The 26,137-nt window shown below is 37.4% G+C and overlaps 1 protein-coding gene across 2 annotated transcripts in view; it reads left to right on the top strand.

The window, feature by feature from the left end:
• CIPC (CLOCK interacting pacemaker) overlaps window positions 1-26,137 on the top strand; it is a 59,069-nt gene that overhangs the window by 23,745 nt on the left and 9,187 nt on the right. The window contains exon 1 of one of the 2 annotated variants that reach the window (XM_014869794.2): window positions 24,823-24,908. The exons of the other annotated variant lie outside the window; for it this stretch is intronic. The gene's annotated coding sequence lies outside the window, so the exon portion shown is untranslated. Of the gene's footprint in view, window positions 1-24,822; window positions 24,909-26,137 lie in introns of those variants that run through there. 2 annotated transcript variants of the gene reach the window in all.

A 26,137-nucleotide genomic window follows, 5' to 3' on the forward strand; every position in this document is an offset into this window, starting at 1 on the left:
CAAATGACTCAAAGAACAAGGCAAGACAAAGCATCATAATGAGAGAAATGAAACCATATTCTCTTTGGCTTTAGACCTCTCACTCATAATCATAAATACAAATATATCTATATCCAGTTTTGTTTCTAACTTTAGATATCAGGGCAATTTTATTTGTTTTAGAAAGGCCAAGAAGAAGGACAATGGCAAGAAGGGTTTGGTTTTTTGCATTCTTTCTTGATTCGGTCTGACAGATTCTTGTTGTCTTTGAAAGTAGCCAGTTCCTAAAAGAGGACTGCTAACTGCTGTTAACCACAGAACTGGAAAGATTTCCTGCAACAGCCAAGTTTCATTAAAGCCCTGAAAACAGGCTGTGAACTCAGTGGCTTTCAGCTCTTCCTAAAAGTTGCCTGTCTTGGGCTGAAGAGATCTCAATTAATTCAGTTTCTCAGATGAACAGAAAAGGAATTCTCATTTTCCTGTTTAAGTTCTTATACTAGCCCAGTCTCTGAGATATGAGTCAGAAATGTCTTCTGAGAGAAACCACAGTGTCTAAAGGCCACCACCAGCACAAAATATCAAAGGAACGTTGAGGAAAAGTTTGAACACTTCCCTAGATTTTCTTGAAAAATTCCAGATATTTCTGAACCCAAGAGCCAGCCATGAACCACAGTGAGTCTGTCTGGCCATGACTACTCAATAATTGGCAGCTACAAGTATTGAGAGAGCCAAAGAATAAACCTTTCCTCCAAACATGTTCAATTGTTTGGACACTGTCTCTAGGGGCTGATGACACTTCTCTCAGTTTTAGACTTGCAATCTTGCAGCCAAAACCACAAGACAGGATAGGATGCAGGAAATAAATCAGATGCCACCCTTTTCTGGAAATTATTTTTCTGCAGCTATTTGGCAACATTTTTAGGTTTGTGGACCGGAAGGTTGTTAGACGAACAACTCAGGAGACAAGGATGGAACAAATTTCATCACTGGAATTGCTATGCATTCCTGCCCATCTTCTCCCACCCAGTTTAATATCTATTATCTCTTCTTTAGAGCTTTTTAAAAATTGTCTTTGAAAAAGTTATACAAATGGTTGAGTGAGGACACAGTACTGGATATCTGTGCCACCACATTTAGATGAATCTTTAATGAATGAAATCTTTAATGACTCTTTAATGTTTAGAATATGAACTAAGATTCCTATTAATATTTTCTTCCCCAAAGTAGTGGTTTGCCTTGCTCTCCCACAAACTATTTTCTGGTCTTTCCTATCTTCCTTATGTTTGCTTTCTGTCTAAAGAAGGTTTGATGCAGGCAGCCACAACAATCCTCAATTTGCACAATGCTCCATGAACCAGTAACCAGAAAATGGTTGCCTTAAGAATTCAAAACTAGGAAAAGTCTGTCCAAGAAGAATGCTGAACCTGCCACATTCCAAAAATTACTCTCTGTGCTGTGACACAAATGAAAGTCACACTTACCCTTTATACTTCTAATTTTTTAAATTGACAAAGTAAACCAATGAACAAACCAACCTAAGGCATCTGCTGCCAGCATGTCAATTCCACCTGGCTAATTCTTTCTACTTGTCCACTTTTTTGTTTTCTAGAAGGCACACTTAATACCACCTTTTAAAGCGTTATACAGAAAGATTAAACTTAACTGTACACACTTGGTGGACAAAATAAAGACCTTGCTTTGCTTCTTTTTCTCCCCATGTCAAAACTCTTTCCCCCTCTTTCTGTATCTAAGGAAAAATTAAAAGGTTTTAATTAATCACTTGCTGTGAGTATACCTGACCATAAATACATTTGCAAGGAATGTCACAAGCCAGTCTGAAAATCATCTGCAGAACTATTCCCCTGAAAGAGGATAATGGCTGAATTTCTATGCACTGACAGGTATACAAACAAGGTTTCCTGACACAGGGATGGGTGATAGATGAGTAGAATCTTAGCACCAATAACCCATGCTACAGAATGCCTGGAAGAAAATTGAAGTCAGAAAGTGAACTCTAGAGCTACCTGAACTATCAGCAATGGCTTCAAAGGTGTTCTCTTGCTTAAACATGATTTTTATTAAGTGTAGTTTCAAAAGCTAGGCCCTCAACTCTGACCACTTAATGACAGAAAGATGGGATCTATTGGTTTCAGAAATTTGGTGACCTAAAGCTCTCTTTAAACTTTGACTTCCCTTACACAAAGCAGTTGTTTTCCTGGACCCTCATTTAGTTCAGAGAAAATGCTTCCTAGAGATGATAAGGCAGCAGTAACTGATTATTTGACATTTCCTTCATAAGTACCTCCAAAGACACCAGCTGCTGGTGATGGTGAAACCTTGGCCAGGCCAGGTTAAGTGGCACATTGCTATAGATGAATGATCCAGTCAATCTAAAGCAAGAAGCTTTAGTCTCTGAGATAGGACCCAAGGCTGTTGACTAAACAGATCAACAGATCCAATAGACCACTGAAGCAACAACTCTTCCTTTCTTTGCTCATATTACAGGAGTTGCTTTCCTTCATTTCTTCTGAGAAAATCAAAACTTCTGCACTAGAAACCCCTTAACAGTTCAGTGTCAGGGATAACACACATTAAACCCCTTCCTGGTTCACTTTGCATTTAAATTCTCCCACTGTGTGAAAACAGGAAAGTAGCTCCTTCATGCTGCTTGAACTAGCAGCTGTGACTTGTTAGACTACTAGAAAGAAGAGCTCTTTCTCTTCCTAGTAGGAGAGGCCATAAAATAGCAAATCAGGGGTAGAGGTCAGAAGGAATACATTCCTCGCAAGGAAGGCAGCAAGAAACTAAAAAAGAGACCTATAATCCAAGGAGGTGGCCATGGCTTCCCTATAGCTTCTTCTAGTCTTACTTTATAAGAGAATTCCTTCTTTGAAAGATTCTATGAAAAGCACGGTATTGGCCAGACCTACATGATCTTTAAGTAGACATCCCACCTTTTCAGGTTTAAGTGGAGAGGCTTGAAAGACAAAGTCCTTAAGCTAAGAATTGTATCCTGATTGTATATGTATGTACTCTGGATACATTGTATTATATATTCTGGATGCATCTGAATACAATGTATTCTGGATCCCTTAGGGAAAGGTTTTCCATACCATATCCCATTAACAGTTTCCAATGGCATAAAGGCAGTATCTGTGTCCTGGAACAACAAACACTGGGAATGCATGTACCATATCGAGAAAGGTCAAAATGTCAGGAAACTACCCTCAAGACTTTTTTTTCTTTTAATTACTTATAATTTTACAAATTTCTTTCTTCCATGAGAAAGGTTTCTTCTGAATACCAATGTCTAGTGTGACTATCTGAAAATAAAGTCTCTGATAAGTAAACTGGTTTCATTGCATTTAGATTCTAAGTTCGGCATTGTTCACAGCAGCATTTATAAATAGGTACCACATTTACCTCTATGCAAATGTTTGGAATATTGTGGTAATTTATCTCAGAATTTAAAAAATAGAATGAATATTTTATTAGTAGCTCAGTTACTTCAAGAACTCTGTCAAAGCTAGAAAGTGGTAGAAAGTAATATTTTTGTCCCATTAGAATTGCTCATCTGTCCTTTTAATTCTTCCTTACACCTGGCATTTTTCTTTTCTGGAGATAAAAATACTCATTTGTCTTAAATTACAATGTGAACTACTTCATTTAATGTTTTCCTTCACTATTTGTCTGGTTTGGCGTTTAATCGTTACAACTCCTTTTAAGGTAGGATATATTTTTGTATGATTTTATACTTCATATCATATTTAATAGTAAAGTAATAATAATTTAATAAAAATCTATGATGATAAATGTTAACGTCTCAGCACAATGTGTCTTAGAAACTTCTCTCTGCAAGACAGCATGATAAGGATTATAAATTTCTCTGTCTCATAATTTAAATCCAAACTCTTGAATGCAGAAAAGCATACAGCAGTACTAAACAGCAGTTCAGGGAGTGATGAAGTATATCATGCCTAGCTCAAACTTTAGATGGAATGCAGTCAGTCAGCTGGTAACTCATCACAAAGCTGTAGTTAGAAATTCAGTTCTTGAGAAAGATGCTACCAAATGGTAATAAAATCAAACAAGAACTTGGATTTATACTTCATCAATAAAACAGTAGTTTCTGAATCATATCAATATCATATAATATTAATATAATATGTCAGTTCAATCCTGGAACACAAAACAGAGAAGTACACTACAGGCACAAGAACAAGCACCGTTTCCAGCTTCCAGAAATCACTTCTGAGGCCCCTATAATGACAGGGGTTTTGTTAGGCTGAACTCAAATGACACTGAAGTGAAACACTCTTTATACAGAGAAAGGCACCCTCTACACCATTCTTCTCCCTCAAGAAGATCCTTGTCGACGTGACCACTAAAACAGTTTTCACTCAGACTTGAAATCAGTGCAGCAAAACTAAAATCCCATCAAAGCTTATCTCGTGGCCAATCTCATCAGAGAAAGTCAGGAGAATGAAAAATATTTCAAAAATGAAATTACACTACCAGAAAGGAGTGAAGAAAACAATATTTTTTTTCTCCTCTTTCTCAGGCAATGAATGGAAACACAGAAGCATGTGATACATTAATAAAATACAATAATTAAATGCAATCACTACTGAAAGCTCATGATCCAGCAAGAGATAAAGAACTTTATCTTATAAGTGGGTATGGGTGGGCTCAATCCTCTGTCCTTGCATGTATCAGGCATAGAAACCCTTGGAGCCCATACACAAACCTGGGCTTGAGCAGACAGTTGTTTTGCTTTCCTGGACATGCCTGATATCCACAGGATAGAAACCACGCCAGTACTTAGCTTTTCCTTTTGCCTGTGCCATTGTATCTCATTACCAGCTTTTCTGGCTTTATTCTCTTTCTCTTAATAATTTTACAGCAAAGCTTGTGCTACCAAGTACTTCCTGACACAGCTGTATGTGGAGAGCAAACCTTCCTTTAGGTGCTCTTACAAGAATGACAGAAAACCAAATGCACAAAGCCTCATTTCAACCTTTGCTTTTTAACTTCATGACCATCTTTAGCCTGCTCTAAATTAACAAAGCTTCACCTTGTAAGCCATTAAGATTCCTTGCACCCATTACTGTATCTGGGAGACAGTTCCAGAAGTTCATTTTTCTGATGGGTTGAGAACTTCTTTCAACTTCCTGTCTAAATGCATTATTGATTAATTCATATCCATCTAATCTGATCTTTTAACTTTAATTGTTCTTCTCCCTACTTGCTCTTTACCCCCAAAAGCATATCCTCTTTGAATCTTCCTCTTGGTCAGACAAACCAAGTCATGTTCTTGTAATCTCCTCTCGAGACCCTTTTAACCATTCCATTAAAGGTCCTTGAGGACCTTTCCTGGGTTTGTTCCAGATCAAATTCACTTTTTTCTCCAGTAAAGAAAGTCAGACTGATACCAGTAATCCAGATGAGATCTAACACTATTTTGTTTTAATTGTATCAATATTTTCCAATATCCAAGGAGAAATCTGGGCTTGACAGTTACAAGGCCTTCCTCATGGCTGAAAAAATACTAACAGTGCATTTATCTTATTAAACACAGAGGTTCAACTTCCTGCATCCCTGCTAACCAATGAGCCTCCAGCTCACAGCAGAAGGTCCTAAATGCATGACTTGACAGTATTAATTTTTTTCTCATTGTGATGATTCCTATTGACTGTCATGTCATTCTTCCTATCTCATAGGCAGATTCTTCTCAATATTACTAATATCGCCTAACTCTCCATTATCTGCAAATTTCATGAGCACAAACTGGGTTTTGAATTAGGGTCATTAATGTGAATGGAGTAAAGCGAATCAGTCACAAGTTTAATTTTGAAAAATAACACAAATCAATTCTCTATGTTTTTACAACCTCTCTTTCAAAAAAACCTCACTGTAAGTCTTCAGATAGTTTTAAATTCCAAATCGTATCCTCTTCTGCTTAAATTAAGATTTCCATGAACACAGTTTCAAATGTTTTGCTTAAACCCAGATATATCAGGTCCACTGCACAGCAGTTTTTGAAGAAAACGCTTATCCTATCAGAGAAAGATGAGGTTTGTCTGACATGATCTACTTTTGCTCAAACCACCTCATAATTTATCCCATTCTCTATTTACCTCTATTTCCATGATCTTGATTGCTCCTTCCTTTCAAATATTTTCTAAGACCTTGCACAACATCAAGGTCGAAACAATAATCCAGTAGCTTTCCCCTCTTTTTTTAAAAACAAACAAATTTTGATATATGCCAATCCCATTGTACCACCACAGGATTGAAAGATTAATTAAAAATCCTTGCTAATGGAGTTGCAATTTCAAGTGCCAGTTCTTTCTGGCACATAACACAGGTTTCCTGTTTTCTCAGGTAAGAACTCTAAATTTTCTATATTCTTACAAACCGGTGATAGTAATTTCTATTACCCTATCATTATTCCCATTGGGTACACTATCCTTGCCCTCTGAATGTAATTATCTTTATTCTCCATTTAATTCTCAAATCATTAAGACCACACTTGCACCTTATAAAACCTCTTTTCATATTTAAATAGAGTAGGTCACCAAAATAACAAAAGTACACGTCTTATATCAGCACTATGGTTAATGTGATATAAGAAATGGTCAACATAGTATAAAAGAGTATAAAGGAAACTGCATGAACATAATTTGGTTCAGTGATATTAGAAGAGTATCACTGAAATCAGGAAAACATTCACAAGAAAGTATAATTCCCACCACTGCTTCCTACTAGAGGCATCAAGATTGCTGCATTTTTCCATTTAGTGGGAAGAAAAAGTTATTACATTGTTTTCATTCCTTATTTCATGAAAGGAGGATGAGGAGGGAGATGTTGCAAAGGGAAATGAACACCTAAGTTTTATGCCATGAAATTTTATCAAACAAAAAAGTGTATACCATGTAAAATATAAGTTTATAGACTATAAACAGAAGAGCACATGGATTCACTGATCTGTTGTATTTGCTTCTTATTTTGTATTGCTTTCTTCTTACTGTTACTATTCCATGAGAAAAGCCCATTTAAGTTCTTCCTGAGGCAGGATATGTCAGAAAAAATCCATCTCCATGCCATTATATGCATCTAAGAACAGGAAGAAATTAAGTTCTTATTCTCTTTTATTCAGAGAGTTATGACATTTCTTCTATCTGCATTTGCAGCTTACAGAAATGTGAAATAAAATGTAGAGTTCTCGCAGCTCTTCAATCATAGTTTTCCATCATCCTTGAGACTAGAGAACTATGTTAAAAATTCAGAGAAATGGCATCTCTTTTCTTTCATTTCAGCATCTCTAGAATCCCGTCAAGCTCTGCTCAGCCAACTTAGTATGCTTGGACAAACAAAGTTACAGATCAATCTGACAATTAGTTAAACATAATACCTTTTAAGATTTCTTCCAAGTTAACCTAAAGCAGAACAAAGGAAAAGAGAAATTGGGTCTAAATAATTCTTTTGAATGCAGAAACAGACCCTAAAAGATTTTCCTTCCACAATATTTTAAAAGCACTCTATAGCCATCTCAGAGAGATCTGCCTTCAGGATACTCTCTTCCTATTTAACTGCCTCGGCCTCTTTCTCATTCCCTTCAATCTCGCTGTTCCCATTAAAGGGTCACACATGTTAGAGATACAAGCGTTCACAATCTGGTAAATGACAGCAGAAGTTTTGTTCATATATATTCATTAGAAGAAGTTTATAATTGCCTGACCACGTAGTATTTCCATGGCACTATTCCACTGCTCTATCCAGGCAGTGCCTTTTACACACTATCCATTTTCCACATGACTTCAAACATCTAAGAACATGTAATGGAATATTTCATAGCAGTTTGGAGAAAATTTGTTCAGGAAGCCTACATCTGTTTTGCCCCTTCTGAATGCATGACTTTAAAATTCTTTTGAGGTATTTTTGTTAGTAAATTTTTTTTCCCCTCTAAATTCATAGGCCAGAAAAGACTTTTAAAATCCTTTAGTAGGATCTCTGGCATATCACAGTCTATTGAATTTTATCTCATACTAAGGCTACTTACTTATTTTTTACAAATGCAAGAAAATAACCCCCAGTCCTGTTTTGGTCTGAAGGTTATTCATATTTTTTTAGAGAAACTTTCAAATCTTCTTCTTCTTCGGGGTTGAAGAATCTCCATCTTCCTCTATAGTTTAGTTCATCACTGTTAAAAATTTTTGAGTTTTGTTCCTAACGTGGACCTACATGGATCCACGTTCCAGAACAAAAAGATGTTACTGTACTATGCCTATCTTCCCTAAAATAAATAGCTCTTTAGAATGTCAGATTTTCTCTACAGGAAAGTATTTATACATTGTAATCAAATCATCTCTGAACAATTTCTCTCTCCCTCTTGCTTTAAAAAAAATGAAATAGCCAAACTGGGCTCTTCAGTTTTCAAACGAAATTAATTCTCCACAATTATTTCTGTGGCTCTCTATCCACTCAAAATACTCACCATTCTCTTTAAAATGCAAGTCTCCAAGTTAGGCAGGATTACAGCACCAATTCCATATGCAAAATTTAAATGACTTCTCAAGTGCTTCATTTCCAATTCAATTTACCTATTTTTGCCAAATCATTACAGTAGGAACCCATATTGACTCATTTGTCCACTATGACCTTGAAATCTTCTTCAGAATCTTTTTTCCAGGAAACAGCTCCTCTTCCTATAGAGGAACAGAAAGCATGTTTTATGCTCATAAAGATATGATCTTGCTTTTGACAGTGTTACAATATAACTTCCTTTGAATGGCCATAACTTATTCAACCAGCTCAAGCGGTCCCCTAAGACTTCCCTGGCTTCACTCAGTATTCCCTATTTCTCCTATTTTTATATTATCTGCAAATGTTAACAAATGCACTTAGTACCATTTATTTGTTAAAGCAATGGGAAAAATATGGATTAGAATTAGCCATCCACCAGCCTACTAATAACATGTGTCAAGCCTTGTGCAAGGTAAACTCCATTCATGATGGCTCCCAATTTACAATTACTTTTTTGTCTTCCAAGTCCTTCAACCAGAGCAGCATGTGCCTTGTTAACACAGTATAAGGCTCTTTCTTGAATTAGGTTTTTATTAGTCACAGTTAAATTGCCTTATAAGAATCTGTATATGTTTTCTCTGTAAATTAGTAAACATATAAATGTCAAACAGACTGACTAGACCGATTTTCTTTACATCAACTTTGACTGGCATTCATTATATTTCCATTATTTAATTCATTTTTTAAAAAACAAGTTCTTAATAACTTCCATAAGTATTGGCATGGACTGATGCCAGGGTAACAGATCTATAATTACTTGGGACAGTCTGCTTACCTTCTAAAACGTAAGCATAACCTTAGTGCTCTCTAGTGTCATGGAATTAATAATTATTTAGGGGTGAATGCAAATTCCATCATATAGACCTATATTGATCTCTGTAGTAATAGAGTTCTAATCTTTAAATTATTAGTACATGCTGCTGTCAGAGTCAGACTGCACTAATAAATGCAATATAGTACAAATGCAATATAGTTCAGAGCATTGAAGTGAATAAGATGCATTTTGCTAGTAGATATCTGATATATTTTATGATAGCAAAACAACACCAGGACTCAGGTTTAATTACATGTTCTGCTAATTAAAGAACTTCCTTCCCTCCTTTTCTGTTTAGCGAGCCTAGCTGGTGCTGTGCTTCTTATGTCCTGATAAATATTGTACCTCTACCTAACCCATGACCTTCCTTTCTTCCTCATTCTGTTTTAAGTCAGGTAGCTTGCTTTATCTACTCTATTCCCACTCTTAGCAAGAGGAAGCAGCTTAAAGATGCAAGGAAAAAAGTTTTACCAGTTTTCCCTCTGGTATCATGGCACTCCAGAATAACAGTGTCTGGAAAAGTCATGGTCTGTGTTAATCTGTTCAGAGAGTTTTTGGAAATGGACCATTTGTTCTCCCTTCATGAAGGGGATCCAGCAGGAGGAAGGAAGATGAGTAGAGACAGAGAATGCTCAGGGTATTTGGCAGCTGGATTCTGACAAGCCATTCCAGAATACTGAAAACTGTTTTTCAGAGATTAACTGTTCAACCAAATAAATCTGAATCACCAGAGACACATACTGAGCTTGCTGAACAGAACTGTATATATTTTGCAAAACTGACATCTGTCAGAATTTGAGTATCTATTCACTGTGATTCATCTCCCAAATTTCACTCTTTTGACATAAATTGTGGCATCACTTTTTCCCATACATGTCATGTACAAAGCCTGCTAGTGTTAAAAGAAGGAAGAAAAGTAGGCTTAGACTCTACATTCCACATTTCTGCTACTCTTTCCTAATTTAGACAAAAAACAGGCAACTGTATGAATAATCAATGATGCTGGCTAAATAACATTTCTAGCCATAAAAATTCTAGAAATAATCAAAAAATATTTTTTTCTCCTTGTGTGGTTCTAGCTGTTAATTAGATGTGCCTTTTTTACCCTGTGACCATGGTTGTAGACTTGCACGTCCATAAAATTTATATCTGCCAAACCCACATTGCAATGGCTTTTGCAAATGTAACATCTCTGTAAAATAAAAACAACAACAACAACAACAACAACAACCAAACAAAAAATCAAAAAACCAACAGTAAAGTCTGTTGTGTTTTGACCACACTTCGGGCTCAACACAAATTTGAAAGCCTGTGTTATTTCTTATGAAAGTATACGGACCTTTTTAGATCTGCTTTCCTTTGACCAAAAAATGACATAATACTGATTGCATTCTGTAAAATGAACTTAGAGGTGTATTTAGGTCACTCTATGCTATGCAAGTCATTATCTTTCTGTAAATGAAAATCAGGTCCAAAATTTTGGCCATTCAGAGCTCCTCTGAATGTTGTTGAGAAGGTGCAGCATCAATCCTCTTTTTTAAATCAAACAAATACGAGATAGATGTTGCAGGAAAATCTCTGAACTCCCAAAATATGCCATATGATGCTACATTATTTCACAACCATTCTATCAGTGTACACTGAACACCTACCATAGAAATGTTTAAAGTGATTTTTACTGTAAATAGCTTTATTCTCCTTATTTCCATCATTAAAACAAATTAAAAGATCTCTCCTCTGGTTTTCTTTTGAACTACTAGGCAACATCTACAACAACCTGGACACAATATTCTTTGCTTTACTTTTCAGACACAAAATCGATAGCATTAAGTAGGAATCCTTTTTTCTCTATGGATACTTGTATCCATTATTGGATCATTTCTCATGTGCAACGAACCATCTGCCTTAATGTCAAAGTTGATTTTTTTTAGTTGTTCCTTTAATTTTTTCCTCTGTCTCCTCACTTGTAGTATCTAATACGAAACCACAAATTTAAATCTGTCTGAATGAGAGTATTCAGGGCAAAGTGCTTCAATCACTTTCAAATTGCTCATTTTGTGCTACACCGAAGATGATGTTTTTAGAAGAAAAGAAGGTTGCAACTTTCTATCAAGTTCAAGTCTTCGACTTCATTTCTTTCTTTTCTTCCTTTTTTTTTTAAGGTGCAGTCACCAATTGATCTGTCATATTGTGGTTTTCAAAGATGAACTGAGAATGCTGTGAAAGGAGTTTGCAGTTAAAGAGCTGCAGGAAGACCTAGAGTAGGGAATTACATTTTCATTGTGGCTAACTTTCAATGGCACTGAAGATGTCTCACTTGGAAGATCATCAAACCCATGTTTTTTCTTCTACTTCAACAGACAAAGCTTCATTCATTTGATGTAGAAACTCTGAAGAAACTAATTTTCGTTTTGAAATAAGTGTGAATTCTTTTTATCTCGAGATTTAACAACTCTTGACAATGCTTACATTTCACTTCAGAAAAATGAGCTGTTTTCATAACTTCAGTCTTTCCAATCACTTTCTCGCTAAGTCTTTTAGTATTCCTTTTCTCAACCCAGGTTAATATACATGGAATTTTAGTTATAACTACTTCTAAGTTACCTATTTGTTGTATTAATAAAAAAACTATCCCCTTTACTAAAAATAAAATAAAAATTACCACTTCTTGAAGTTAACACTCTAAAGAATGGAAAAAAGATTTGCTAATAATGATCTTCAGTGATTTATCTTCCATTCATTTCTAGCAGATCAAATCCATCCTTGACTTGATTATATGATACTCTTACCAATCTTCTCCCTCATTATATCAAACATTTAGCTCCATCTCTCTTCTCCTGTGGCTAAGAATATAATGTATTCCACCTATAAGGCTTCCAGTTCTGTAACTATGCTTAGTACAAATAATTTTTTTGTGTTTTATAATATTTATTTCACAAAGATTTAATGTACAAAAATGGAGACAAATAAAAGCAAAACAAGGCCTAACTTCTGGAAAAATATTATTTCATTTCTTTTTTTTTAAGAATGCTGATATTTTTCACGTCATTGTAGATCCGAAACTTGTTTTTTCGTAAACAGTTCACACGCTGCTCTGTGACTTACCATGTTACTGGCAATAACACCAATGCTCTAAGTTCTTCTTTTGTAAGCAGGGCAGTGCTAAGGCCTTGTGATGTCCTTTGGTGAGATGATACTTTACACAGACATCACAATTTTTACCTGAACTACAGATATGACTTTCAAAATTTCTAACTAAATTAGAAATATAGTATTTTTAAAAGCTTGTGGAGGAAAAACGTTGAAAAAAGAAAAATTAAGATGGCTTACGGTTGGTGGGTGACTTTGCAATGAAAACATGAAACCTATTTTTGGTTTAAATATCAACCGCATATAAGTCTAACAGTTTCTGCGCCCAACTTTACATGGATACAGAGAAGCTCTTTCTCATATTTGTATTTAAAAAATCAGAATACCTCTTTCCTTTTCACAAAATGTTATTAAAGTGAATGTTGAAAGTAAATGCTGAAAAGTGCTTGGCTGTCATCACACTTGTCTAAAAATTGTTTGACATAGACACAAGATTGGGACAGCCAAGGTTGGAGAAGGGCAAATTTTTTACATAAGATACCACTTGAAAGCTCATCCCATCTATCTATTGTCCTGATGCAGGGCAAAAATATCAGTAACATTTCTGAGCACAGGTAATGTGAACATAACAAACCCCAGTAACAGAGATTTGACATCATCTCTTCACAACATATGCCTGGGCTTCATTATTTCTACTTATGCCTCCCAATATCTAGCTGGAATTTCTCTAGCTGTATTTAAGACTCTTATTTCTTGTCCTGTTTATGCTGAACATGGAGAAAAATTATTCTCCTTCTTTCTGGGGTAGCTTAGAAACTTTATCTAAAGACATGTTTCACCTCAGACTTTTCTCATAAAGACCATCAGTTCTTCAGATTTCCTCATAAATCAAGTTTTCCTGCTTTGCTTAGGAAAACGTAGCAAACATATGATATGTAAAGATGGTCAGAAAACCTGCTGAAGTCAAGATACACAACATTTATTATTGCTCTTTTGTTCACAGATCTATTGGCCCAAAGCAAAAGGAAAACAGACTGGTTTGATGTGGGCTGCTCTCAACAGATCCATTCTATCTGTCAGCCATTTCTTTGCTATCTTCCAGATGTTTACATATAACTCATTTGATTATTTGTCCATTTTATTTGTTCTAGCATTTTTTTAGGAACTGCAGTTAAAGTGGCTGATGAAAAATTCCCTGACTTCTTTTTTATCCTTTAAGCACTACATTTTTCCTTTTTCAATCTCTTAGAGCTTTAGCAAGCACCTCCTATGTTATCAGAGACGGCTGCTGACAGCGTTAAATAGTTTTGGCCAGTGCTCTAAATAAGCTAGAGTCCATTTTATTAGTCTGTAAGATCATGGTCCTTAGTTTTTCATAATAATTATATTAGCCATATGATTATAGCAGCCTTCTGTAGTTAATACTGAAACAAAAAAGGCATTGAATTGATCTAAGATATTACTAGTTTTCTCTCTCAGCTTAGTACAGAATAGTTTCTCAGTTTTTCTCTTAGTCCTTACAGAATTTGAGTAGGAACTCCACAGTCATAAACTGTAATGTCCTTTATAAAAACAGATTTTTTTAAGCTGGTAACTTATGAAAGGTTTCTTGCTCCTCCTAATTATAACTTCTTCTGTGCCTTGTTCTTTTTGATTTCTGTCTCCACATACTTATGCATTCCTTTATACTAATCCTAGTAATCTCACATAATTTTCATTTCCTGTATGACTCACATATTTGAGGTCAATGTATATGATTTAACCAGATGACTTCTTGCTATATACTTGCTATTCTTTCCTTGCATTGGAATCATTAAATTCCAAAGAGCATGTTTTCCATCAGGAAGTGCTTAATTCCTATATTGCTTTAAATTTCTCTTCCATGACATGTGATCTCCCAGTATCCTGAGTTTGCTGAAATCTGCTTTCTTGAAATCTTTTTTTCTTCTACTTTGCTGTTCTCCATCCTTTCCTTCAAAATGATCATGGATACTTCCACTTCATAATCACACAAGTTCTCTTTCACTCTCATGTTCTCATACACATCCTATTTAGCACAAAGCTGCTATTCTAACCTCTTTAGTTGCTTCCTCTACTTTCTATATCAAGGCTGATACAAAATTTTTTTTTGCTCTCTCACTGTAAGCTGTTATATTCCTTTCCAGCTGAAGTCTACATAAACTTTCCCCCTGTTTTTATTAAGTTTCATGCCCTTGAGCATTTGGCTAGTTCCTCAAAGAAAGCAAAAACACCCCAAAAAAGTGCTAACCCACAAAATCCAAAACTGAATTCAAGCCTTATACAACAGGTATTTGTGGCTTGGGATTGCAATGGAAATCTCCCTGTTTTGACATCAGGTGTATGTATCCTCCTTCTGGACAAGCCACCATGCGTGCCCTCATATTTCCACCAAATGAGCCATTTTAACAATCCATTACTATGTTAGTTGAGTTGGAGTTTCCCAGATTTTCAACTACTATTTTCTATTCCCAATTTCTATGCGTGAAGAAACATTTGCAGATTTGAAAGGAGAACACATGTCACTCAGATTTCAGATTGTCTGCTTAGCTGGTCATCAAAGGAAAAACACCCATTCTCATGGAACTGTTTATATTAGTTTTTTTCAATGAAAACACCGAACTTTTCCCAATGTACATTCACCATTTGGGTTTTTTCTGCTGACTCTCAGTCCGAGTTTTGGAGTTTGCTTCTATATACTGTAAGAGAAAGAATGGCACCTATACTCCAGATTTAGGAGCATTTGCTATATACAGAAGAAAAATGGGAGGAATATTTGGTCTTAAAACCGGAAAATAGGTTATAAATCTCAAGTTATTTTCTCACTCTCCTACTTATGCAGATATTGTGTTTATTAAGAAGAACACATACTTTTCATGTGCTTTAAATAAAGTACAGGTACAATCCTACTGAAGAAAAGAGAGCTATAGCATGAATTCACGTTAATTACTTGAAGTACTCTAAGATTAAAAACTTTTTCTGATGGCAACAGTGCTCTGGTGTGTGAATTTTGGCAACTCATTTATCTGTCCTATAATTTTTGGTTTCCCAAGAGCAAAATGACTATGACAAGAATTATCAAATTCATAGTATTTGTCTTAGAGAATATTTATAAACCCAAAAAGGTTAAATGATAAATGCTACAGAAAGAAAAGGACTTTATTAATGATGTCCACTCAGAATAATGTTTGTATCTTCAAGTTATCTTTGTGTGACAACTTCATCCCTAAAATCACTAAAAGAAGACTTAAAATAAAATGTTAAAATCAGGCAAATTTTCTCTCATCTCTGTAGAGCAGCAGCACTGAGAGCTCCAGCACACATCTGTCATCTGGAGGCCAAGCAGGCATTCCACAATTCCAGGAAATCAATTCCAAAGACTGTAGATTGTCAGTTGCTTGTACACTGGAGGCCATCCAGGCAGCAGATTAAATTGTATGAGAAAATTGTAGCAGGCTCTAGACTGCATGTAATGGAGACCCTCAATGACCTTTCCGAGGACTTGGGAAATATGCATTGAAATTGCCAGTGGGCCCTTTTGTAGCACCAAAACTGCATACTGAATTTCTCTTACTTATCACACAGGGTCATTCACAACTGAGCTGTTTCTGAAGAGGAAAAACAAACCAGAAAATGTAATCACCATCTTCTTTCAGACAGTATACAAGGTTACCAGAGATGCACTACCTGTATAACCACAAAAAGGAAAAAGAAGTCGGGACTTGTGAAAGCCACAGTTTTTAGCAGCCTTTAATGGGGCTACCATTCCTGAATTTTTCACCCCTGAGAGATTTTGGCAGAATACACAAAACATTGGCCAAAATGATTGCTGATTGCAGAAGGTTGATTTAGACAAGTACCAGTTTCAGTTTTGTTGTTTTATTCAGACTGTTAACCACCCCTTGGTTTTTAGGTTTCATTTTTTCTAGAGCAGACTTTGACCATTCAAACTGCAAATATGACCCTTTCAGTGCTGCTGACCAGGGGGTTCAGACTACAGTATGCAACTCTTCTTGTCACAAACAGAAAAGCTGCATGTACACAAAAACCGTAAACCCCTTAAAAATATAGATGAGCCACATGAAATCATGTTTCTCACTTCTGACCTATGGTTTCAAAAACTGGGGAATTAACACCTCTGACTTCTACTTTCCCATTTATCAGTGGCAAGGAGGGCTGGTCATTTTATCTTATTCCTTAATAGCATTTCTACTCTATAGGAAAGCTGCATGGCTTAACACATACTTGTATTCTTAGTTTTTTTAATCTATTAAAAAAAATGTTTCAGAGCATTTTAAGCAGATGGAATGAGTAGATTTATTGGTGTTGAGTGCAGTTTTGTTTCTCTGAATATCTCCTTTACATTCACTATGACAGATAAATATGTCCTTTTGCTTTGCTAAAAGATCATATGGAATCATATCCCAAGCTGCCCATAACTTAAGAGTTTTGTGTTTAGCTTCAAAGCAGCTTTTAGGGCATCAGATTGAGCAAGTTTTTGGTCTGACAGCAAGGCTCTACAATCTCTATAAGACACATGATCAGAGAGGGAAGTGGTGAACAGGAACTGCTCTTACTATTCTCATGTTTTGTTGACTCTGCCACAGACTTCCTATATGACCTTGACCAAGTTTTTAAAACTATTTCCTAATTCCCTGTACAATATATTGGGGTAATAATTCCCCTGTCAGAAGTATCTGAATATAAATTTATTGCTAAATGTCTTTTATGCTAAGACTTCTAAGTAATATACTCTTTCAAAGAAAATAATCTTTCTGCGAAAGGAGCAGTTGCTCTACTGATTATAAATTAACCTTGTTTATATTTTTAACCTTGCTTTATCAGAGACCTTGTTCTGATACATCTGTATGTTGTACCTTATACTTTCACTTACACATCAGTACTTTTCTGCCACTTATATTTGATATTTTTACAAACATTTTGATCAGCTATAACACATTTGGTGCTAGCTACTGTAGAATTAAACCTCCTATGTTCTGGGAAGGAAAGATGGGGAGAAAGGAATGGAGCAGCAATCCTTGTACACACACAGAAATGAAATCTATGGGCTAAATGACTAAAGAATGGAATGAAAGGCATACGAATATAAAGAGCAGACTTTCAAAGACTGTTTTAGCCACAGGCCTTTTCATGTCAAATATCTGGTGTATCCAGGCTGTAAAAAGCAAAGCAGGAATTTCTAGGATTGATTTTCATCCCTTTGACTCATCCCTTTCCTTTGCCCATTTGCTCTCGTAAGACAGGTCCAGAGTGTGCAACAGGAAACCAAGCAAAAACAATACAAGAAAAACGCATTTTAATTTTAGCCACACAGCTGCTTCTGGGTTCTTTAAATACACTCCTCTCTAAGTGCTTCCATACACCAAGATATCCAAGCACTCTAGACAGGCTGAGTCTCAACTGCAAATTCATTCCACAACTAATCTCTCTCTGGCATTGTTACAGCAATCAAACCAAGTTGGTCAAATGCCCAGTTGGGGCAAACTGGGTGCTTATCCAAGGGCTCTGTTATGTGACTTGAAATGATGAGCTACAGTCTCCAAGTTCTTTAGGCAGAGACAAGTTTGTGGATAGGAATTAAACACAACCTCTTTTTTTCTTTATCCTCTCCGTCTACACATTAATACACAGCACAAGAAACCAAAAATATCTTTTGAAGGCGTGCCTGTGAGTGACACTGTGCCCTAGTATAATGTGACAGGTGACCTATTCTCCTTGTCCCAGGCTGCAAGTAGCCTTGCTGTCTGGAAAACTATCTGGGGAATTTAAGACATACCAGGAGAAAAATGGGAAATCTAAAAGCTCAGTCACATACTCAGTTCTTCATCTTGGTTTGTTTTTTTCCCCTATGGCTTTTGAAGGTGAAACAAACCTCCTCTGAATTCCAGAGGTTTTTTACTGCCATCATGTGGAGAATTTCCTTTAAAAAAAAGAAAAACTGTCTTCCCTAATAAGATATGATTTTTCCTGCCCTTGGCAAAACTGAAATAATCTAATTCAGTCTTATATCTACACAGAGCTAGTCCTGGAGCCTCAAATGCCATAACATCTGGTAAATACTCAACTGTCCTTAGTACATTTTGCTTTTGCCCTATTTAAACAGTTTATTTGTTGGCAGAGCAGAGCTGGACAAGATTGTGACAGCCTGGGTATGCTTGTCATTTCTGATATTCCATTACAGGTTTCTTTCTCTGGTCTGCAGGAACATACAAGCACTTAGTATCAATGCTATTTCTCTCCATGCAGCAATACTACAAAGAAAAGAAATATTACAGCAGGGTATCACAAATCCAATTGCATAAATTATCTTGGGATCAGAAAAACACATTTTTCAGGCATTCTTATTCTCACTATGCAATCCTCCATTTTATCTGACCACTATAACAGTCACACTTGAGAAAACTGATGAACATAAAACTGTTCTGGCAGGTTGGAAATTTAGAGGGCTATATTAACTTTAATAAAAGAAGAGTATTTCTACATTCTAGGAAAGTCCAAGATTTCAAAAGTTTTTAACAAAACCAACGACTGTATTTCAATTAGAATGCCACCACATTTTATACCTATTTTATTTCTTTTTAATTCTGTACTGCACTGATTAACATTGTATTCACAAGTAAACTATGTAATTTTTCAGTGGACTTTTCAGAGATATTGACAGATATGCCTTAAAGGTTTTCCTTGTATTAAATCAATACAATATGAAAGACAATTACTTTCAGACATTTCACAGAAACTCTGTTATTTTCCCAGACATACAAACAAGTGGTCCCATTTTCAAGACTGGTGAGCTCCTCATGAATTCAGCACAATAGAAATCAGATTAGAAATCCAATTTACATCTTCTGTCCATACTGCTATACCACTTCAAATAAAAACTCGTTTTTAGTTTCTCCCTGACCATAGGTTGCAAACAGTAATTAGGGACCGCAACAGGGTCCATAAATGACTCCAGAACAAAAGCACGTTTTAATTGATACTGACATCCTCTTAATAAGACTTCTCCAGAAGAGCTGCTACACCCACGAAGTACTACAACCAAGGCACCTTTTTCTAGTGTCATAAAAATCTCTTCAGATTTGGCTACATTGTACATAGTCCACTGTAAAAATCAGCACTTAGCAGATTTTTCTTGATCTGCTCCTATAGCCCTCACAATTCCTGCCACACTGGATACAAATTGTTCAGTGTTTTGCTGTGCTAGTCAGTGCAGTGCAGGTTTCTAAGTTAAAGGTAAAATATATCCTGCTACTGTTCCCTATAATAGGGAAACATACTTTGCCCTGCAAACCAAGAGACAGTTCTATATTTGTCTTTCAGATGGTTCTAGTATCTGAACGTTTCACAATCATACTGTTAGGCAAAGCTTCAACCACTAGTAAGAGAACCTCCACACACCAGATCAGTTCAGCCATCTAACATAACAAACCCACAGGGAAAGCAACTGAGTCACAGTGGCATCTGAGCCTCTCAGAAAGCCTACGTCCAGTCTATATCCCTGGCTCATCTATCCATACTGTGAGGCACAGCACATGGCTGGATCAATGTTACCACATCATATGATCTCCTACTGACTAGTCTGTAGGAAATGTAATCCTCCTATGTGCAACTAATATGGTTGGTCTTTAATCCTCTGCAGCACAGGTCTGTACCAAAGGTTCAAGATTCAAGTTCTCTTCTGTACGAAGCACATTTTTTATTCTTGTATATAAAGTCACATATTTGTGCCTTTTCATTTGCTTGCAAAAATGATGAAAATAACAGGCCAAAATCTTTCCCAAAATCATAATCTCAGACACAGACATGTCAAATATCGTTCCCAAAAATTAGGAAAATACCCATTTGAGATCACCAGTTCATCCCTAATTCTACTATGTTATACATTTATGATATCAGGATTTCTTTAATTATCTACTGACATCTTAATGTTTTTCCGCTAAACAAGGTGTCATTCAGTTGAATAAGTAAATGGTAACAGGAATAAAACATGTAGAGAATTAGGCTGTTGTTTGTAGTATTCCTATCTCATATTAGCAGCCCTTGGTACATAAATAAAGAATCACAGAATATTCTGAGTTGGAAGGAGCCCACAAGGATCACCAAAGTCCAACTACTGACCCTGCACAGGACAACCCCAAGAATCACACATTTACCTAAACAAATAAAATTATTTTAAAGTAAGATTTGGGACTCCCTATTCTAATCCTATGTAAAGGAGACAAAGGCCTTCCCACCTGGAAAAAATAGTCCATAGGCAGTCCTTGATTGGACTAAATTTGTCCTTCTCTGTATCCTGTAATCCAAAGAGACTCACGACACCCAGTGGTTTTTACAAGTAACGCAGGCATAGAGAAGCCATATAGAATGTGAAGATGCTTATCTCAGTTCTCAGGTTCACAAAATTAAGATGCAACTAGAAAAATTAAGGCACTGGACAAGTTACAATCCATATTAAAGAGGCTGTAGAGATGGTCTTAGCAAACTCAACACTTACGAAATAAAAACTCCCAAACCCACCACCAACATCTGAAATACAAACCCAAATAATTTTTTAACTCCGTGGAAAAATGACATCTAGCCTGCTTTGGAGCAAATGGTAGCTCTTCCATGACAACAGTGTAAATCCTTTATATTTTTCCACTAGAAAAAACACTATCATGAAGCGATCTCCCTGGCAGCATTGCACTGATTACGTAAAGCTATCCTTCTACACCCTGTAGCTTTCCACACACTATATTGAAGAGTAGACAGTGAACATGACTGTGCTGCGGTGGTGAGGGAACACAAAAGGGCTTGCTGCTCTCCAGAGTACTCTGGACTGCTGCAACGCTCTGATGCTGCAAGGGTTAAAAGCAGTTACTGGGGCTCCTCTTCAGAACCGCTTCCAAATACCCAGCTGGCCCAAAAGTCTGGGAGTTGTAAAGGGAATATTAAATCCAGCTTTGTTGTCCTCCAACATAAAATAGTACAGAAGAGTGTAAGAGCATTAGAAGTACTTTATTCTTGATATGCCATCTCTGTTAATAATTTGTTATTTTAAAATTACCTTACTTCTGCCTTGTCTTAAATTGTATATATTTATGGTAAAGATGAAGTTGCAGATGGATATAACAATATGAAAGATGTGTACTTTGAAAAGAACACATACCTAAAGCTGAAATTTAGAAGAAAAGGAGCCATTACTAAAGTACTTTCATTAGAGAAAAATCTTCTTAAGTCAACTTCTGGGTGAAATTCTATGACCTGTGATAGACTGCAGGTCAGAGCACATGATCATACAATGTTTCCTGCTTTAATATTTATTAAATATTAATTATTAACAAAATACATACGTGGAATTTCTTTTCAAAGAGATTTTGAGCTTTAACATTGTTTTAATGTCCAACAACACACTTTGTTTGCATGAACTCATTCTTTTGTTGAGACCAATGGAAACTTAAGAGGCATTATTTGAACAATATTCTTTTATTCATGTATTAAAATTACAGAAGTGAATAACAGAAGGAACAAAGATACCTGTTTAAAAATATCATAAAAATTAGACTGGTTCAATGAGGTGAGATGAATAAAGCTATTTATTTGCAAACTAACTTAATACAATATAGTACTTGTTAAATTGTATTTTGTCTGTGATAGCAAAACAAAGCAGTGAGTATATGAAGCAAAAAGATTTAGTACATGGTGTTTTCAGACCTAACCTTTCCAGTTCAGACAGTGTAATATGAAACCACGTTCTTCTGACCTGGCTATGTTTTACTTTCAAAGTTTGCCAAACATTTCTTTCTACTGCTGTGTTAGGACAAAAGATTCTTTGTCTCACGAGCATTTATGAAGTCTATGCATCAACACTTTTATTAATCGTTCAGTAAGCACACAAGACCTATTATTTAACCATCTCATTAGATAAAAACTTGCCTTTGTGTCTCTTAAGCCGTGAAAGATGATTTCTGCATTTTCTCCTGAAAGAAGAGATTCAACACCTTTTTAAAATAAGTGTTGAATCACCTACACTGAATAAACATACAGTCATACTTCACACATATCCTTTTCACTCTTTTCCTGTTGTATGACCAGAATAAACAGGGAAGTGAACAAAAAGTTAATATATATTCGTCAAAACACTCACCTTTAGCATAAATAAATCAACCACTGTATAACATAAGGAAAAAGGAAAACATCCTGTTGCCACTGACTGTAATCACTGAACTTACACAGTAAATAAGACCTTGGATCAATGAAGAATCAAATTAAAGGAAAAGGGAGAGAAAGGGCAATGACAGAAATACTATTAAAACTACAAAAACAGTGTTTTTGGAGGAGGAAGAATTTAGATGATGTTCAATACAAACCGAAGGTTTAAGTCAACTTAATTCAGGGACAATTCAGGTGATAAGATTTTAATTTATTTTATTTATTTAGAGGTTTACCTTGACTATGCAAGCAAACTTCTCTATTAAACAATATAGTATTTCAGTTCTCCTACCCGCTGCCCCTTGGATGAAGGGCTGGTATCACATATTCCAAATCTGTTCTGAATCACCTGAACTGAACAGCAGGTTGTCTGTCCCAGACACAGGCTATTTGCTCTCTGGTGAGCTGTTTTCACTGAGCACCCACACATACTCCATACCCTGAGAAATCTGCCATCTGTGGAGGACTGTAAGGGCTGTTTCTGGATACAAGGCAACCCAGGACCATGCCTGTGCAAATAAGATGATACATCAGTATTCTTAGCATGCTTTGCCTCAGAACTCAAAAGTCCTGAACAGTAAGGGATCCAAATCCAGAGTACAGAGATCACACATCTCACACTACAGCTTAGATGTAAACAGAGCCAACTCTGGCATTTAAGTGCTCAAAAATACATCCTAAGAATAAGAGTCACTGTGTTGTCTCACAGCATTTCAGATTGGTAGGACTGGAACCTATCAGTGCCACATTCTTTAAAATGACAAGTGTCATTCCATGTAACCTCAGACATTTTTGTATTGCATTTGACAAGTTGTTTATGAGACTATGCTGAGATGAAAGGTCCTTCTCTTTTTTATTCAGGAATTTATTAGATCTTGTTGACCTCTTTAATCAGCATATTTCAGGTTCTTTAACCAGACCATCATAACAATGAAAGTGTTTTTTCCATTTCTATTTAAGGCATTCATTGTGTCTTTGCTGTGGTCTTCTACACAGCCTTTTCAGCTTTCTCTAATGTAATGTCTTTCATGTTCAAATGCAAAATATTCTGACATTTTTCTGGGTGGTGGTAGCATTTATGCTGTTCTCAGAACAAGAATAGCTACTCTAGTTTTTTCATTGAACCAGAGACTCACTTCCTCCTGTTTATTTGCTCTTGGTTTATGTGCAGTTCATGTAAACCAAATCCACGTATTTCAACACTTCCCAACCACGTAAAAGTTGGTTGGTTTTTTGTTTTCACTCATGACAGGAAAAGGTGATTCTTGCCCTGTACTTGGCACTGGTGACACCACACCTCGAGTTCTGTGTCCTGTTCTGAGCCCCTCCATTCAGGAAGGAACATTGAGGTGCTGGAGTGAGTCCAAAGAAGGGCAATGAAGGTGGTGAAGGATCTAGAGCACAAGTTCTGTGAGGAGCAGAAGGGGGTGTTCGGCCCAGAAAAGAAAGAGACTCAGGGATGACCTTATCACTCTCACAAGGAGGCTGAAAGGAGGCTGTAGCCAGGCGGGGTTTGGCTTCTTCTCCCAACAACCAGAGACCGGACAAGAGGACATAGCCTCAGGCTGTTCCAAGGGAGGTTCAGGCTGGAGATGAGAAGGAATTTCTTCACAGAAAGGATGATTAGATACTGGAACAGGGTGCTTGAGGTGATGGAGTCACCATCCCCGAGAGTGTTTAAGAAACTGTATGTAGCACTTAGTGCCATGGTCTAGTTGACATGGTGGTGTTAGGTCATAGGTTGGACTCGATGATCCGAGGTCTTTTCCAATCTAATTGATTCTGTGATCCCTTTTTTTTGCCTCGTCTTCCCTCTTTGAGACAAGTTTGAGACCTTCTTGATGCTGCTTTCCCCATATTTGAAGTGTCTGTCCGTGTTTCCTCCCTCATTCATAGAGTGAGAGAAGCTGCATAAATGCCAAACCTTCTGTGTGGCAAAGAATGGTACTTCTTTGCACAGTATTTGGGAGGCCCAGCATGCCGAACTCCGGACCCCGCTCACCCTGCCCGGCTCCCTCACACGTCCGAGCGCGGAGCAACGAGCGCGCCCACAGGCCGCTCTCCCGCCAGCCCGCTCTGCGCATGCGCGCTCGGGGCGCGCCGGCCGCGCTCCCGCTCTGCGGCCGTGAGGGCGGGGCGTGCCCGGGGCGGGTGCGGCGCATGCGCGGCGTGGCGCGGCGCGGCTGAGCTGTGGCGGCCCCGTGCCCAGGTGAGGGGCGGCCCGGCCCGGCCCGGCCCGGCGGGAGGCGGCGGCCGTGGCCGTGGCCGTGAGCGAGCGGTGGCGGCGGCGGCGGTGGTCCTGGGGCCCCGGGACTGTGCTGTACCTGGTGCGCCTCGCCGTGTGGCGGAGCGGTGGCTCGGCCCGCCTGCGTGGGCTCTCCTCGTGCCGCAGAAGTCTGGCGTGTGGGCCCGGGAACGCTTGGGTGGGATCAGCGGGAGGGAGGGCCCTGGGCGACGGCGTGAGCGCCCGGTTCTGAAGGCGGTGCGCGGCGGAGGTCCTGCCCGCCGAGCCCGGGAGGCGGCTCTGGCCCGGGTATGGGCAGGAGGGTTCTCGCTCCCGTGCCTCGGGGGAGTGGCACTTCTGGTTTGTTTATTTTCGATTGTGGTTGTGGTATTTTGCTTTTTTCTGTGAGAGATCATGTGTCAGCCCTTCCCAAAGCCTCACTGATGCAAAGCTGCAGATGAGGTGTTCTCACTTTATTTCTAGCCCTCTTTCTTGTTTTGGTTTGAGGTGGTTTTGGGGGTTTTATTTTATATTAACACTTCTGTGTATCACTTTCTTTTAAAAATATATTTGTTTTGGAAAGGGCTAAGTAAGGAGAGCGTGGATCAGGACTTTAACCACTTCTTCCGTTGCAAGCATAGTATCTAGGTTGCACTTGTGTAACCATGTTTGTTCCATACCTGTTAGCAGGCAGGCAAGTGTGACTGAAGATGGAAAGTAAAAGCGATGCAAGTAGCTACTTGAGGAAATTTTCTTCTGCTGATCATTATTCCATCGTTCTTGTAATAGACTGTCATATTCCCATTTCAGAATTCAATACTGGTGCTAAGACTCATGATTTTTGAGCACACTTCTAACAAAGTTGGCAGGACCTGAAGAAGAAACTTGTATTTTGGTATAGATTATTCCAGAATGTCTGTTGCAATGTCATTTGAAGCAGCTTGTAGTGGATACTGCTGCTGATGGACTACTGGCCTGACTATGATGCAGACTCCTGTGTTCTTGTTTTTGTAATTTAAATGTAAAACTTAACATTGAAACATAACTTCAGTGGGTTCCTTGATAGGAAAGTTATTCCTACAAGTAATCGTGGAAATAATTTCTGCACTTAATTCTGTCAGTTTTCTGTTAGCCAGTTTCTCATTTACTTCCTTTAAGAGAAGCAGAAACTTAGTCTTACACGATGCTGCCCACCCTCAGGAGGCAGCTGAAGG

Source organism: Sturnus vulgaris, chromosome 6, assembly GCF_052056855.1.
Source record: "Sturnus vulgaris isolate bStuVul1 chromosome 6, bStuVul1.hap1, whole genome shotgun sequence".
NCBI classification, from domain to species: domain Eukaryota; kingdom Metazoa; phylum Chordata; class Aves; order Passeriformes; family Sturnidae; genus Sturnus; species Sturnus vulgaris.